The 17,401-nt window shown below is 39.1% G+C and overlaps 1 long non-coding RNA gene across 1 annotated transcript; it reads right to left on the bottom strand.

Moving 5' to 3' along the window:
* Positions 1 to 6,956: 6,956 nt before the first annotated feature.
* On the bottom strand, positions 6,957 to 17,027 carry LOC122141271. Its single transcript, XR_006157653.1, has 4 exons — positions 16,868 to 17,027; positions 15,119 to 15,214; positions 14,882 to 14,975; positions 6,957 to 7,203 (listed from the first exon to the last, which is right to left on the bottom strand). It is a non-coding gene; the product is annotated as an uncharacterized LOC122141271 (long non-coding RNA).
* Positions 17,028 to 17,401: the final 374 nt, after the last annotated feature.

The following is a 17,401-nucleotide window of genomic DNA, read 5'->3' as shown; positions in this document are numbered from 1 at the left end:
CATATGTGTAACATTTGGTGTATAATAAAAATTTAATTGCATAATATACATCTGCCATTTCCCACACTAGGTTTAATGTAAATTAAATTGTGTTTAATTATGTAAATTAAATACATGTTTTAAAGGTTTATAAGTTGCAAAATTGAAATGTATTACCCAAACTGATGGGGTATTTTTATCATGTCCAAGTAAAGACTATAGCAAAATTTTCATTTAAATGTAATTTTTCTTAAATGCATTTACACAAATGGATAGGAAACTTGGGGTTGCATTTTCATTAAAATATGATAAATATAGCAAAATGCAGTCTGGATTTCAAAATGCATTGGTCAATGCACAATGGACACATGGTATTTACACACCCACACCATACTTAAACCATTAAAATGCATTACCAGAAATAGATGAAGAATCCCTTCTTCTAGTAAAGTCGTTTTATGATCCACTTACATTTGAGAGTCCTTACACCTCCAAGCAACAGGAAATTCCTCCAGAATACCAGGCGTTCCGAGATGTTTTTAGCAAGCAACTGGCAACCAAGCTACCACCACATCTGCCATGGGACTGTGCGATCGACCTGCTGCCTGGGGCTACATTTCCACAAGGTAAAGTCTACCCACTGTCCATCCTGAAACAAAAGGCCATGGAGGATTATATCGAGGAGGTGTTCAAGCAAGAATTCATCTGTCCATCCACTTCCCCTGCCTCTGAGTTTCTTTTACGTGGGTACAATGGACAATAAAAATGCTCTCAAGTCCATAATGGTCAAGTTCTGGTACCCTTTTCTTCTGGTCCTGGCAGCCCTGGAGAAGTTACGGAGAGCTCGCATCTTTACGAAGTTGGAAATGTGGAGAGCTTATAACCTCATTAAAATCTTGGAGAGTGACGAGTGGAAGACAGCTTTCATAACACCATCAGGCCACTATCATTATGCTGTACGGACTCTCCAACTCACCCTCCGTCTTCCAGGGATTCGTGAACAAGGTGTTACTTCATCATTTCATCATTGTCTATATTGATGATATCCTCATCTATTCCTGGAACCAGGCCAAACATCGTTAACACATGATGCAGGTCCTCCACAGACTTTGGGAATACTACCTTTATGTCAAGCTGGAGAAGTGGGAGTTCCACTGTGACAATGTTCACTTTCTTGGCTAGGTCATCAACCAACACAGCATCTGCAGGTACAGGCAGTTGAGAATTGGCCACAACACACATTGATCAAGGAACTACAACACTTCTTGGGGTTTTTAAACTTCTAAAGGATATTCATAAACAACAACTAACCTCCTTGTTGAAACATGGGGCCAAGTCTCTGTCCTGGAACTCTGAAAATACCAAAGCGTTCATCCAGCTCAAGAAAGCCTTCTGCACCACTCCTATCCTAGTGCATTCCAATCCTGAACTCCCCTTCTTCGTCAAAGTTGATGCATCCAGCGGCAGAGTGAGCCTCCCACACAACATCTATGTGCCTTTTACTCTAATAAGCTGTCCCATACGGAGCGCAATTAAGACATTGGTAACTGCGAACTGCCGGCTATGAAACTGGCTTTAGTAGAATAGCAACACTGGCTGGAGGGAGCTAAACATCCATCTGAAGTCATCACTGAATACCGCAATCTTGAGTATCTCAGCGAGGCCAAGAGACTGAACACACATCAAGCCCGCTGGGCTCTCTTCTTCACCAGATTCAACTTCACTGTGCCTTACTGGCCTGGGTGTAAGAATCAAAAAGCGAATGCTTTGTCCCATGTCTACCACCCTGAGTCTGATACGGCTCCTCCTTATCCTATTCTCCCTCCAGCTATCATAAGCTGCTTTTCCACTGTCGGGCCAGTGCTTTAAATGGGCCGGGCGGGGTTAATAGCCTCGGACCTGTAGCACCAAGGCCAAAATCACACTGCGTTTCCACCGTCGGGCCAGAAGCTCCACTGCGCTTCACTAAAACCAGCCCTTTACACGCCTCTCAGGAACAACGTCACGCAACCCCGTCATTTCATCAACAAATAGAAGTTATCAGAAAACTAAAGTCAGTGTAACTAGCGTGTTCACCAAACGAACATGATAAAAGCAGCTGTTTGTTTGCATGCTTTGTTAAAGATTATAATCCAAAAGAATCAATGTTTTACAATAACAAGTGATACATTGATCATAATGTATTAATTTATCAGGATTGTTAGGTCATACAGAAATAAAGCGGTATGAACTTAGCCTACCTGCTTTTTCAGTCGAGTCTGTTTCTGTTTATTTGTAGTCCCAATATATACATCACATTTAGAAAGATCATTTTGATATTTTTATAAAAGCTCCCGAACAAAAACCATTATTTTTTTTAATGACATACGCGGAGCTTAAACTCTCGAGACAAGACTTATGACAGATAAAATATGTTACTAAATAAATACACGATTGTGATAGAGAATAAGAAGCAGTTGTATTTACCATGTTTACTATTGTAAAGTTAATAGCATGCATAGTCTTTTGCATCGCTTATAAATATTTCTGCCTTGCATGGTGATCATAATCCACATCGTATCAAGTTATTTCAAACACTCACTGCTGTCTGAAAGTGAGTTTTGAGCTCAACCTATTTTAAAAGTCTTTACTGCTGGTGTTATAGCTGTTAACTTTATGAAATGAACCGTGGCGCCGATGCGCTCCAGACGTGGAGAAACTCTGCCTTTGTTCATAACCACTCCTCTAGCCCCAGCTGGCCCACTTTGGCCCAAGGTTTTCGTCGGGCCAAAAACCTGGGGCGCTGGCCCAGAGGAAGCACCCACGAAGCATGATCAAGCCCCTGAAGTGACAGTGGAAACGCGACTGGCACTAGCACGCCTGCTTTTGGCCTGACAGTGGAAACGTGGCTATTGTAAGCTTGATAGAGTGGTTCATCGATGACCAGATTGTGGAAGCAATGGCTCTGGACACCCAGGCAGCCAGCAAACCCTCTCGCTCATCCAAAATCACTAGTGGTGGCCCAATATAGTCCAGGAAGTCTCCCGGTTCATCATAGGATGCTCAGTCTGTGCCAATCTAAAGTACCTCACCATCTACCAGAAGGAAAGCTGGTACCTCTACCCATGCCTAATAGGCCATTCTCACACAGTGGAATTGATTTCATCACTGACTTACCTTCTTCAGATTTTCACACCTGTGTCATCGTCATTGTAGACCGCTTCTCCAAAGCATGCAAGTTGATTACACTGAAAGGATTACCCACTGCCTTCAAAAATGCCTTCAAGTCTTTCATCATTTTGGTTGCCTCCGACTGCGGACCCCAATTCATCTCCCTAGTGTGGCACACCTTTTTCCAACAGTCACAGTAAACTTAACATTGTGGTATCACCCGCAGTCCAACATCCAGAATGAATGGAAGTTACAAGAGATTGGGAGATACCTGCTGTCATATTGTCATGAAAATCAAGACAGTTGGAGCCATTACCTCCCATGAACCGATTATGCACAGAACTCTCTGCGTGAAACCACCACCGGAGCCGACATACTCGGCTACCAACCACTCCCATTTCCTTGGTCAGGTGAGCCTTTGGACATTCTAGGTGTCCACCACTGGTTCCAGGAGAGTGAGTGGGTCTGGGACTCAACTCACATCCACCTTCAGAGGACAGTCCGGAGGCACAAGAGCCAGGCCGATGCCAGAAGATCAGTGTAGATGTTTGCTGGTTAGGGAATGACGAAGAAGTGGGGGTGATGAGCAAAACAGGCTTTATTGTCCCACAAATAAAGAAACAAACTTATTAGGCACACTGCCTTTGCCAAACATAAAACAGTCCAACACTATCCATGCTGCCTCATACTCTCTTCCCTTGTCCCAGATGTGGGAGCTGCTTAAAATGCCATCTCTCCGCCAATCACTGGAATTAGAGACAGGGGTTAATTATCACTTGACCTCTTTATCCCCTTTCGTCCAACCCCCTAACAGGTTATTTCTAAATTAATTATGAAAAAAATTTAAAGGATATTTTCAGCACAAGATAAACACTATGACAAACAAAAAAAAATAGATTTTCGTCATCTCTACGAATATGTTTCTGAAATAGCCTATTAAACATTAATTCTTTGTTCGTTATTATAATTAAGCTACAAATATAGCCAAAGCGTTTTTATTTTATAAAGAATTCTATTTTATTATTATTTGTCTCTGTGTTTTATTATATGGCAGCCACAGTTCAACAGTGCCAGTGTGCTCACCACACACAAGCTACAGGTGAAGAGGAGAGAGAGTGATAGAGCCAATTCAATGAATCTGGATTATTAGGAGGCAATGATTAACAAGGGCCAGTGGCAGCAATTTGGCCAGGACACTGGGGCACCCCTAATCTTTACGAGAAGTGCCTTGGGATTTTTAATGACCACAGAGAGTCAGGACCTTAACGTCTCATCCGAAAGACGGTGCTTTTTTGACAGTGTAGTTTCCCCATCACTATACTGGGGCATTAGGACCCACACAGATCACAGGGTGAGCACCCCCTGCTGGCCTCATTAACACCTCTTCCAGCAGCAACCTAAATTTCCCAGGAGGTCTCCCATCCAGGTACTAACAAGGCTCAACCCTGCTTAGTTTCAGTGGGCAACTAGTCTTGGGCTCTGTGGGACTGCCATCCTCCAGCGTCGCCGTGGCCCATCTGTCCACTGGCTTCGTCGGGCTCCCTCGTCCCTCCGGCTCAACCTTGGTCTGTTGTTGACTATCCTACACCTCATCCCTTCGGCTCCGTCAGTCTCCTCCTTCCCTTCGGCTCCACCTGGGTCCTCTGTTGCTCCAGCTTCACCGAGGCCTTCTGGATCCCTTCCTCCGCCTCGGTCGCCAGCGCCATCTGCTCCGCCTTAGACCTCCCGATTCTCCCTGTCGCCCTGGCTCATCGGCTCTCCGTCTCTGCCTCGGGCTCCTACACCACCTGCTCCGCTGCCATTGGATGGCCCCCTGGAGCTGTCGGCCCTTCTTCCTCCATGGCTCCTCCCTTCATCGGCTCCACCATGGGCCGCCATCATGGCTGTGGCCTGGGTCCTGCTTGGCTCCTCCTGCTCCAAGCTGTTCCTATTTTCCCTTATTTGGTCATGTCCCTGTCCTAGTTTAGTTTAATTAGTCATTCAGTGCACCTGTGTTCCTCCCAGTTATCTTATGTCATGTATTTAAGTTCCTGTCTGTGTATTCCTCCTCTGTCGGGTCTACAAGTTGTGTACATGTGTCTTCCTTCCCTTCCAAGTCTGGATTTACCCTGTGTGTTGGATTTAATAAAAGACAGTTTTGTTTATCCACGGGTCCTTCGTTCCTTCTGGCAACATATTGTGACAGTTACATTTAGTTGTCCTCTAGACAAAAAATTATAGATCCCTCTAAAAGCATGAGGCTATATAAGAGGTATGATATTTTAACATTTCACCAGACAGTCCTTTTACAACATTTATTAAACTTGGTGTCAACAGACTGCTTCTCTTTATTTGTCCAGTGAGATCTAGGCAACATACTGAAACATCATTTTTCAGGGTAGAGAACATGGCAAATTTGGCAAATTTTTTTGAGCTGCCAGTTTTTGGTTTTACTCTGAATTATGTTGTAGATATGTTTGAGCTGAACCACAGGTGACAAAAGTTAATCCGGTCTGTTGGAAATCAATCAATTAAACACAACCAGATGTGAAACCTTATTAAATGAATCAGCTTACAAGAGGCTCCTGCTTTCGAACATTTTCTCTAGGGTGCAGGTCAGGGAACTGGATTGGCCATTGCATTGTGTTGTTTTTAACATTTTTTTTATATTATTGTCCGGTTGGAAGATCCAATCATGGCCCATTATAAGATTTCTAACAGAGACAGTCACTTTTTGATATTTTATATGTTGGTATTTGATAGAATCAATCATGCCATGTATCTAAACAAGATGTCTAGGACCTCCAGCAGAAATATAGGCCCACAACATAAAAAAAATACAGCAGTATATTTCATTGTACACATGGGGTACTTTTTATCCCTGTGTTCACCAAACCCATCTTGAGGATTTGTTGCTAAAAAGCAAATTTTTTAGTAACATCTGACCATAGAAGCCAGTCACATTTGAAGTTCCAGTCGTGTCTGACAACTGAATATGCTGGAGATTGTTTTTTGGTGAAAGCATTTTCTTTTCTTGTCTCTTTTCTTGAAGCCCTCCCAAACAACACGTGGTGATGTAGGTGCTGTTTGCAATTTTTTTTTTTTAAGGTTTTCTAAGGCCAAAGACCTTGAAGAGTCTTTGGCCACTCAAACTCTCCTTCTCATCGTGCTTTAGGACGATATAGACACATGTCCTCTTCCAGGCAGATTCATAACATTTTCTGTTGATTGCAACTTCTTAATTATTGCCCTGATGGTGGAAATGGTAATTTTCACTGTTCAAGCTCTTTTCTTAAAGCCACTTTCTAATTTGTGAAGCTCAATTATCTTTTGCTGCACATCAGAAATATATTCTTTGGTTTTTCTCATTGTGATGGACGATTCATTCGTTTTGCCTCCTATTTATATTTCTGTGAAAAAGGAAGCCATGGCTGAATAATTTCATGTTCATAATCACCCTGGTGTGCTCAAAATTTTTAATATGAATGGGAATATATTTCAGATATATTTTACTCATAAGAATTTCTAGGGGTACAAATAATTGTGTCCAACATGTATTTGAGAAAAAAATATATATTATATTTCCCCCCATTTTAATTTTTTATTCTCCAATGCAAGGCTAGATTTTTGTGATATTTTTTAAATAAAAGATCAAAAGGATTAACAATGCAGATTTGCCTGGGCTATTTCAGAGCTGTCTTGCACTGACAGTAGGTCATCCGTATCTCAGATGGGCATTGCCCATACTTTCCTCTTAAACCATGTTTCTCAGCTGCACAGCATGTCCTGACCCACACATCTCAAATCTTGATCCAAAAAGAAAGAAATGGGACAGTTCAGATGAGCCTTATGTATATTTTTAATGTAATTTTACAATTAAATGTAATGTAATTTTTTCAATCAGTAGCATTATTGCAACTACTTCTTGAAATACTAAAAAATGTCGGAACACTGGACAACAAAACAGAACCATACAAATTAAACTTTATACAGACATTTAACACAAACAAAAATTAAACATGACATACTAAAATGAAACAGCTAAAAAATAGAACGAGACGTTACCATCACACCAACAAAGCATGCCACAGTCACCTGAAAATGAAGAACATGTAACAGAACAATTAAATTAATCACTAGTGTTGATGGGATTGTATTACAAAAATAAATAAATAAACAAACAGTTTTACAGAATCATTCCTGCAGTTTTTGAATTGAATTGAATAGATTTTTTCTGTCATGGGAGTCACAGAAAGATACAATACAGAATTATAAAGAAATAAATGGAAAAAAAAGCATTTAATCCAAATGACTTCTTATGCACTTCAGGAAGAATGAAGTACCATAGAGAGAAAATAAAAAAGGAAAAAGAAGAGAGAACAAAAACACAATAAATATGAAAACAAACCAGCAGGGTAAGGTACAGTGTAATATTAACTTTGCACAGTTACAAGGTCAAATTTACAATACTAATCTATGATGATATCTATTATGTCATTATTATATCTCCTAAAAAATCTTTGCACTTTATTTATAAAATAGCCCCCTTTTGCTTTTTTTTATTTTAAAGAAAAGGTAAGAGTTTCCTCATATATTTCAATGTGTTTCAATATGTTGAAGTCATTTACAAGCAATAGCCTTTTTTAGTTGCAACCAGAAATATTCTCCATATGTATAATTTGTTTCATGCATTTCCAGGTTTTTCCCAAATATAACACATGAAACATGGCCTCTAATGTCCTTTCATGTATGTTTTCCAAAATAGGTGAATAACTGAACATCACCAGAGTATATGATTTGCTACTTCAGAATTAGTCTTCAGCACACAGACCCTATTTCAATATGGCTCATTTGTTCAGGGGAAATAAAAAAACCAATGGACATATTACCAAACAAGGAAGAAAACAAAACAATAAAAAAACACCTCTTTTACAATCATATTTCCTTCCATATCACACTCTTCTGTTTTAATCCTGTTTCCTTCCTTCTCCCATTTAATTCTGACCAAGGAGGTAGAATCTGGTCTATAATTTGAAGACAATGATAAAATTTTCAAATTACCTTACTAACAGTATTAGCCCTATATGCAGATAATATCTCCACTAAATCATTTTGTACTGATTATGCAACCTAAACTGAATTAGATCTTGTGCAATCTGGGTTATATGAAATGACAGGAACACTTTTTGTAAGCAGAAGAAAAAGTAGTCATTTTTGTTTTCTTTGCTTACAAAACGTGTTCCTGTCATTTCATATAACCCAGATTGCACGTCTGATGGCAGATGGAGTATTCTGAAGATGACTTTCATACCTTTTATGGACCTTGACACTGTTATTTATTTGGCAGTGTATGGGACAGTCTCAAGACTCCAGGTTTTCATCCAAAATATCTTAAATTGTGTTCAGAAGACGAATGGAGCTTTTATGGGTTTGGAACGACATGGAGGTAAGTGATTAATGAGAAAATTTTCATTTTGGGATGGAGTATCCCTTTAATAAGAATTCTATTTAAACTCACTGAGGCATGTACAGGTGCATGGTCAGATAAGTTCATTGTTCCTGTGTTACATTTAATTATCTTATGTCTGTCTTTACTTAGCATCAATAGATAGTCTATTCTTGAGTGTTCTGAATATGGGTGGGAGTAATGGGAATAGTCTCATCCTTTGGAGAAGAAGTCTCTCCAAAGGTCCCAGTCCTAGATTTCTTATAGAGTTTTGAGTTTCCTTGCTATAAGAGTTATAGATCTCTCTGTCAGTTTAGAGGTATCCTTTTTTGAGTTGAGGGTTATATTAAAATCTCACCCACAAATGAAGGTTCCTTGTGTCTCAGTTGAGATGATATTAAACATTTTTTGATAGAATTTAAATTTGCTACCTGGGGGAACATGAACATTGATAAATGTAGGTAGAGCACCTTTAATTTGTCATTTGATTAAAATCCGTCTTTATCTTCAATTTCATTCTGATGGTCAAACCTAAGATTGTTTGATATAAAAATAGCCACTTCCCTCCTCCTGCCAGAAACATGCAATGAAAAAAAAAATGTAATCCATTTTTGGCCAATTTAGAGTGCTCTGTCTGATCTCTGAATGAGCCTCTTGTAAATAAATAAATAAATAAATAATAACAATAATTTTGAATAAATGGGTGTGTGTTCACGGTGTGTGTGCACTTTGGGTGGGTTAAATGCAGAGCATGAATTCTGAGTATGGTCCACCATACTTGGCTGTATGTCACGTTTCACTTTTTTTCACTTTTCACATCAAATTATGTACATGTACAAGAACATTCAACAACAAAATGAATAAAAGCAATTTTTAACACCAAGAGTGACTTGGCTCTGAGGGAAAAACCTCAAACCTGTCGCTCCACAAAGTCCGTTGTTGAGGTAGTTTCCACTGGGTTGCCTTGTCCTTTTTCGTTGTCTAAGTTCAGTGCTGAAGGTGTTTCAGCAATGTCTGCTTTGGGCAGATGACATCCACCCGTAGACCCCATGCTTTAATATATTTTGTTGCTTTTCTGCATTTTTCATCAATGGACTGAGACCCAGCTCATCTTCAGTAATTCTTCAATGAACTTGATTGTTGATTAGCCATTTTCAATGCCCTGATACTCCTTATATATATATATATTTGTTCCTCTGCTTCCATGATATGACCCTCTGCTTCCTCAATCCTCTTATTTGTGCTGTTCAAATCTCCCTTGACATCTGCTGGTTTTGTTTTCCTTCCTGACTGTTCTTAGCTCTTTGAGCATCTTCTCCAAATTAATTTCCCCCTCAGAGTTAACATGTCGACTAGGTTGGATCCATTTAAACCATTTCTTCTCCAGCTTGTCTTATCTTGACGACCTGAGATTTTCTTTAGTCTCACTCTAATTTCCATCCCTGCCCTGCATTTGACTGCTATGTTCTATGTCAAAATTTGTTCAATATTTGAATGATTAGGGGCTTTTAGGAGTATTTATCAGGAGAGCAGTTCTCTCTCACAGCCTTCACTGTTCATACATTACCAGAAGACCCCATTCCTGTAGTTTTTGAATGTCAAATATGCATCAGGTTCGATAGAAACATTATATATTGGGGTGGGGAAAAAAATTAATCACATGAATTGCATTTCTATCTTCTATTAATCCACACTGATTAACAAATTTCAAATACTGATTTTCTAATGTTTGACATTTTTTAAAGGGGTCATATGATGCTGCTAAAAAGAACATTATTTTGTGTATTTGGTGTAATGAAATTTATTTATGCAGTTTAAGGTAAAAAAAACCCTGCCTTCTGAAATGCGTCGATTTTCACAAGGCTCATTGTCCTCGAAAGTTAGGTGTGCTGTGATTGGCCAGCTAGCCAGCACGGTGTGATTGGCCGAATACCTTAAGCGTGTGACGAAAATGTTATGCCTCTTAACATATTGTGATGCCTTGTCTGGCCAGAGCGCCGAGACATAAACATAAAACCTATTATAAACGTGATATAAACATGATTTCTAGTCGTGTCTTCTTTTGGAAGGCCAAACAAAGTAGTTTCGCTTTCTCAACGAAACAGCATCACACACCGCTGCCTTGAGTGAGCAGAGGCCAGAGGCCTAGAGTGAGCCGCGGCCGGCTTGAGTGAGCAGAGGCGGGCTGTTAGAGGTGGATTCTACGAAGGAGTATCTTGTGCTTGCGGCAACCACATGTGACGACCCCGGGCTGGACTCCGCTTCATCCACGGTGAAAGCCGATTCCGCGATCCACAATGCAATGTTGATATATTTCCTCAGTGACCAGCACGGATCAGCCCCAGGCATGACGAAGTGGATATCGTCCTCTTTTGGAAGGCCAAACAAAGTAGTTTCGCTTTCACAGTGAAACACACAGTGTCTATATGACATGGCGGCAGCGCCAACAGCAATACTACAACGAGAATAAAAGGTAAGCCTTCTTTCCTTGCGTGAACATCTGGGTGGCGTTATGCAAATCTTCCCACATATTAATGTAGAGATGTGGGGCGTGTTAGAACGAGCCGTTTTAGGGGTGTGTGGTTGACTCTTAACTTTTATAAAGAATCTCTTTGGATTTGAGACTTTAGTCTTTGCAACTTTACAGATCTTCTTTATTCACCAGGAGCTAGTAACACTCCAAAGATAAAGGAAAATTTGAAATCGCATCATATGACCCATTTAACTTCATGGTATTAGAGTGATAAAGAAACATGCATGAATAAGAAAAGGACTGGGGCATGCTACATGTTAAAATGCATTCTTAAGGTCTAAAGAACTTAACGCAGTCATCACGCTGACGTACGGAGACACAAACACACTAAGCACATGCAGAAATCCGCTTCTTGGACACCACACAATTGCAAATTCAGTTCTCTTTCGAGGCTCATTTTAGTTGAATGGTCAAATACACATAATTACATCAAAATGACCATTATATGGAGTATTCACGTAAACAGTCGGTTATCTCCTATGTGAACATAAACAGTTGAGATAAAAATGGATGTGTATCAGTATATTGGATCTGTGCTTTCAATTTTAAATGGGCCAACAGCAAGTTTGTCAAAAACTCACTCAAAAAATCTCTCACTACAGTACTTCACTCACTCAGTGACTGAATCACTTTTCTATCTTTAATAATAATCAATTTACATTTAATTCATACAGTGGAGACTTTGCAGTGTTTTATTTTTACATTTGATTTTTGAATTTCTTGAATTTCTAAAATTAAATTGTGACCCAAAAAATATGAATCAAATCATGAGGTAGCATGAGTTACACACACACACACACACACACACACACACACACACACACACACACACACACACACACATTATTATGTATATATAAATACACCTACATGCATGTATATACAGGTCCTTCTCAAAAAATTAGCATATTGTGAAAAAGTTCATTATTTTCCATAATGTAATGATAAAAATTAAACTTTCAAAAATTTTAGATTCATTGCACACCAACTGAAATATTTCAGGTCTTTTATTGTTTTAATACTGATGATTTTGGCATACAGCTCATGAAAACCCCAAATTCCTATCTCAAATAATTAGCATATTTCATCCGACCAATAAAAGAAAAGTGTTTTTAATACAAAAAAAGTCAACCTTCAAATAATTATGTTCAGTTATGCACTCAATACTTGGTCGGGAATCCTTTTGCAGAAAATGACTGCTTCAATGCGGCGTGGCATGGAGGCAATCAGCCTGTGGCACTGCTGAGGTGTTATGGAGGCCCAGGATGCTTCGATAGCGGCCTTAAGCTCATCCAGAGTGTTGGGTCTTGCGTCTCTCAATTTTCTCTTCACAATATCCCACAGATTCTCTATGGGGTTCAGGTCAGGAGAGTTGGCAGGCCAATTGAGCACAGTAATACCATGGTCAGTAAACCATTTACCAGTGGTTTTGGCACTGTGAGCAGGTGCCAGGTCGTGCTGAAAAACGAAATCTTCATCTCCATAAAGCTTTTCGGCAGATGGAAGCATGAAGTGCTCCAAAATCTCCTGATAGCTAGCTGCATTGACCCTGCCCTTGATAAAACACAGTGGACCAACACCAGCAGCTGACATGGCACCCCAGACCATCACTGACTGTGGGTACTTGACACTGGACTTCAGGCATTTTGGCATTTCCTTCTCCCCAGTCTTCCTCCAGACTCTGGCACCTTGATTTCCGAATGACATGCAAAATTTGCTTTCATCCGAAAAAAAGTACTTTGGACCACTGAGCAACAGTCCAGTGCTGCTTCTCTGTAGCCCAGGTCAGGCGCTTCTGCCGCTGTTTCTGGTTCAAAAGCACACGCCTGTGCACGGTGGCTCTGGATGTTTCTACTCCAGACTCAGTCCACTGCTTCCGCAGGTCCCCCAAGGTCTGGAATCGGTCCTTCTCCACAATCTTCCTCAGGGTCCGGTCACCTCTTCTCGTTGTGCAGCGTTTTTTTTGCCACACTTTTTCCTTCCCACAGACTTCCCACTGAGGTGCCTTGATACAGCACTCTGGGAACAGCCTATTCGTTCAGAAATTTCTTTCTGTGTCTTACCCTCTCGCTTGAAGGTGTCAATGATGGCCTCCTGGACAGCAGTCAGGTCGGCAGTCTTACCCATGATTGCGGTTTTGAGTAATGAACCAGGCTGGGAGTTTTTAAAAGCCTCAGGAATCTTTTGCAGGTGTTTAGAGTTATTTAGTTGATTCAGATGATTAGGTTAATAGCTCGTTTAGAGAACCTTTTCATGATATGCTAATTTTTTGAGATAGGAATTTTGGGTTTTCATGAGCTCCATGCCAATTCATCAGTTTTAAAACAATAAAAGACCTGAAATATTTCAGTTGGTGTGCAATGAATCTAAAATATATGAAAGTTTAATTTTTATCATTACATTATGGAAAATAATGAACTTTTTCACAATATGCTAATTTTTTGAGAAGGACCTGTATTTAAGAAAAATGCTGTTTACATATTAAATATATTTATATATAATATAAATTATATGACTATAAATATAAACATGTAAATATATGTAAATATTGTCTGAATATATATATTGTGTGTGTGTATTTTTATATAAATAATAAATATACACAGTACACACATATTATGTAAACAAAAACATATTTTGGATGCGATTATTTGCAATTAATCGTTTGAGAGCACTAACACACACACACACACACACACACACACACACATATATTAGAGCTGGTAATTTAATGCTTTAATTAGATTAATTAATTATGGTGAAAAATAATGCGTTAAAATTATTAACGCATTTAATGCACTTGCCCCGCCCTTGCCTTATCCTTTTTATATTGTTTTCTGTGACAACTTACACCGCTATCTGCATTAACAAATAACGTGCCCATGGCAACAGTAGATTTTTTAATGGAAAACCTGGAACACTGTCGTAAAACACTTAACTGTATCCATTTACTAAGGGAAGTGTTTAAGGGATTATTTGCAACACATTACATCTGAGACCCTGAAAATGGGGGACTGTGTTTAAAAATGGTTGTAATTCCTAAGCATTTTATGTTTTATTTTTGTTCATCCCCTTGAATTAAAGTATAAAGTCTGCACTTCAATTTTCCCTTACGTAAGGGGAAATCACACCTCAAGTCTCATACTTAAGGGAAAAACTTTAAGCTTTAAGCAACCAGGCACAGGTCTTACATTCTGCAACATCGCGATTACTAGATTAGAGCACTGACACCCTGTGGTGAAACAATCAATGCTTTTTTAGATCAGCTTATGTTGGATTAAAACTATAACTTCCGTTGAGTTTGGAAAATTCTGTACATCAGAATATCTCCTGTCCTGTCTCTGAAAATATCCAGATTTTTAAATCATCCCACGGACTCTCATTTTAATAGACGTTTAAGTCAACTGCATGACCACAGCACACTGAAAATATACAGAACCAGAAATAACTGAGATGTATTATTTCAAAACAGAAGTGTGTCATGAGGCTCAGTGCAAGTAGTCCTTTGCAGCTTGAATCGTGCTTTTACATAATGTCCCTTTGTGTTGTATGTAAATATTGTAGTGTGTGTGTGTGTGTATATATATCATACACTTGGCCAGTAATCCAAGTCTTATTCCCAAAACATAGTGTTTTGAAACTCTATTTTAAACCCGTTTATGATTTATTATTGTTTATTAGTATTCTAATAATAAAGGCATGTAAATAATTTTCTGTGGTAACAGACATGATACTAAAAAAGTTTAAATGGAATATGCTACACTCAGATAAGGGTATATATGTTAGAAGCTCACCAGAACGATGTAGCACTTCCTACTTGAGCTCATGGGGAAGTCATGGACAAGTATATCAAAACGGAAGGTGTGACTGCAGTATGTCTCCGTATCCCTACACACATAATCTGGTATAAACTCTCAAGATGCAAAATATTTTCAACATTTAGTGTTCAGGTGGAAACTGTTTTTGTTACTGAGAAATGACACCAGACATACATTAAGAAATATGAAAAGGCATAGAGCAACTTCATTCACCTGTTTGAGACCTCAATGATGAAGAAGAAACGTGGAGATACTGCAGGGTTCTTGGATAGCACATCAGCACAGGGAGAGTTAGGCTGGCAAAGCCACCTACACATACAGTTTCAACATGAAAACAGTACACTTGACTCAAATGATGCCACAAAACAGCAGGGGGCGGTTGCATGAACATTGCCACTATGCTAAAACTGTGTCTTAAAGGGGTCACATGATGCAATTTCAAGTCTTACAAGCTGTTTGTGAATAGATAAGATCCCTAAAGTTGCAAAGACTAAAGTCTCAAACACAAAGAGATATTCTTTATAAAATTTAAGACTCGTCCACACACTCCTCATTTAAACATGCCCCCACATGTCTACGTCACGATGTGGGAAGATTTGCATAATGCCAGCCAAATGTTCACACAAAGAAAGAAGGCGTAACGTTGATTCTCGCTGTAGTATTGTTGCTGCCACCACCGCCCTGTCGTGGAAACGCTGTTTCGTTGCGAAAGTGAAAATACTTTGTTTGGCCACAACTAGAAATCAGCTGTTAAGTTGTATTTACAACACTGTTCGAGAACAGTTTCACCCAAATATTCATGTGTGTGCAGCGCATTTTACGGAGAACTGTTTCCTGAATCTGCAAGAATAGCCTACAATGCTGTCTGTTCTGACTCACAGCCTGTAAGTACTTTTCATATTTAAAGAATTTGCCATTGACAATTCAAATGTGAGTTTTGAGCAGTGTAGAGTAGCGCTTGTTGTTTGTCGTTTCTCCAATCACAAAAGTCATTATAATCCGTAATTATGTCCCCACTGGATGCAACAAATGCCTCATTTATAATGGGTTTTATTGGTTTTGTCTCATCGCACCACCGGTGTTCTGACAAATAATGCTACCTATCAGATTATGCTACCAACACTGTATTTATCCTACTGTAAGGGTAGGTTTAGGGTTGGGGTAGGTCTACATGTTAAAAAAGCCTCACACCTTATTAATATCATGCTGGAAGCAAAATCTGATAGGTAGCACTTTTCGCTATAGAATTATGCTACAATCTGTTTTAAAGGGAGGTAGCAAAATCTGACATTGTAGCACAAATTGTCAGAACACCGGGACAATGGTAAGGGGCGTAACATTTCCGTCACATGTTTAAGGTATTCGGCCAATCACAATGCACTGGATAGCTGGCCAATCAGAGCACACCTCGCTTTTCAGAACTATGAGCTTTGTAAAAATTTATGCGTTTCAGAAAGAGGGGCATAGAGGAGAAACAATAATGTACAGTATATGGAAAATAATGAGTTTTTTAACCTTAAACCGCATAAACACATTTCATTACACCAAATACACAAAATAATGTTCCTTTTTTAAGCAAAGTCATATGACCCCTTTAAGAACTAGTCTGTCCTACTAGCAGTTAGTCAAGGGGTAATCAGCCTTACTTTTTTGGATTCAAATTAGACAAATCCTGATTTAAGACTTAAAACAGTCATGATCAGTCAAAACATACTGTGGCAAGCAGCCCTTAGTGGATAAACAGACAGAGCCTGGACACTCTTATCATAAGTGTTCAGGTAGCTCAAAGTGTACTGACATTGCAAATATATTAAAATAAGCATTAAGGCTGATTTACTGATATACAGGGACATATGTTTTCATTTGACATTTTTTATTGTGAGACAGACGATGGCATAAAAATAGTTTGAGATCTAATAATAACTGACCGCTGAAGACCCTAAAATATAAAATGGGTGTCACCTGATTCCATTGTTTCTGGTGCCATTAAAAATAAAAAATCCATCCTCAGTGACGTTGCAAGTGGTTCTGTCATCCTTACAGCCCTTTATATCCCATATACGTGCTTTCTGTGATCTGATATACAGACAAATGTGTTAACAATCTAAATGTGGACAATCCATTTTTTTTTGAAAAAAAAACCAAAAATCTTAAATAGGTTTATACACACTGAAGGAAGATGACTTGCTGTGTCTGCTACTTGCAGAACATATAATTTGTGATGCCATACATGTTTAACCCTCTGGGGCCAACTAGTCTGCCGCCTTGGTCTGCGGTGATCTTCATTTAGAAATGCGTCATTAAAATGAACTGTAACTCACCAAATACTCAACACAGAGACATGAGAGAGATATCTATAGAAAGCTTGACATGTCTACTTTTAAACTATCAAAAACAAATATGATAACGTAATCCATATGAAACCAATGCGATGTCCAATCTTTCACGTCTCCCTTCATTATACCTAATGTGACCACGCCCACGCGCAGAGCGTGC

The sequence above is a fragment of the Cyprinus carpio genome, chromosome B21 (genome assembly GCF_018340385.1).
Source record: "Cyprinus carpio isolate SPL01 chromosome B21, ASM1834038v1, whole genome shotgun sequence".
NCBI classification, from domain to species: Eukaryota; Metazoa; Chordata; class Actinopteri; order Cypriniformes; family Cyprinidae; genus Cyprinus; species Cyprinus carpio.
Note: the sequence above shows the minus strand (reverse complement) of the source record. Positions and strands in the feature narration are given on the sequence as shown.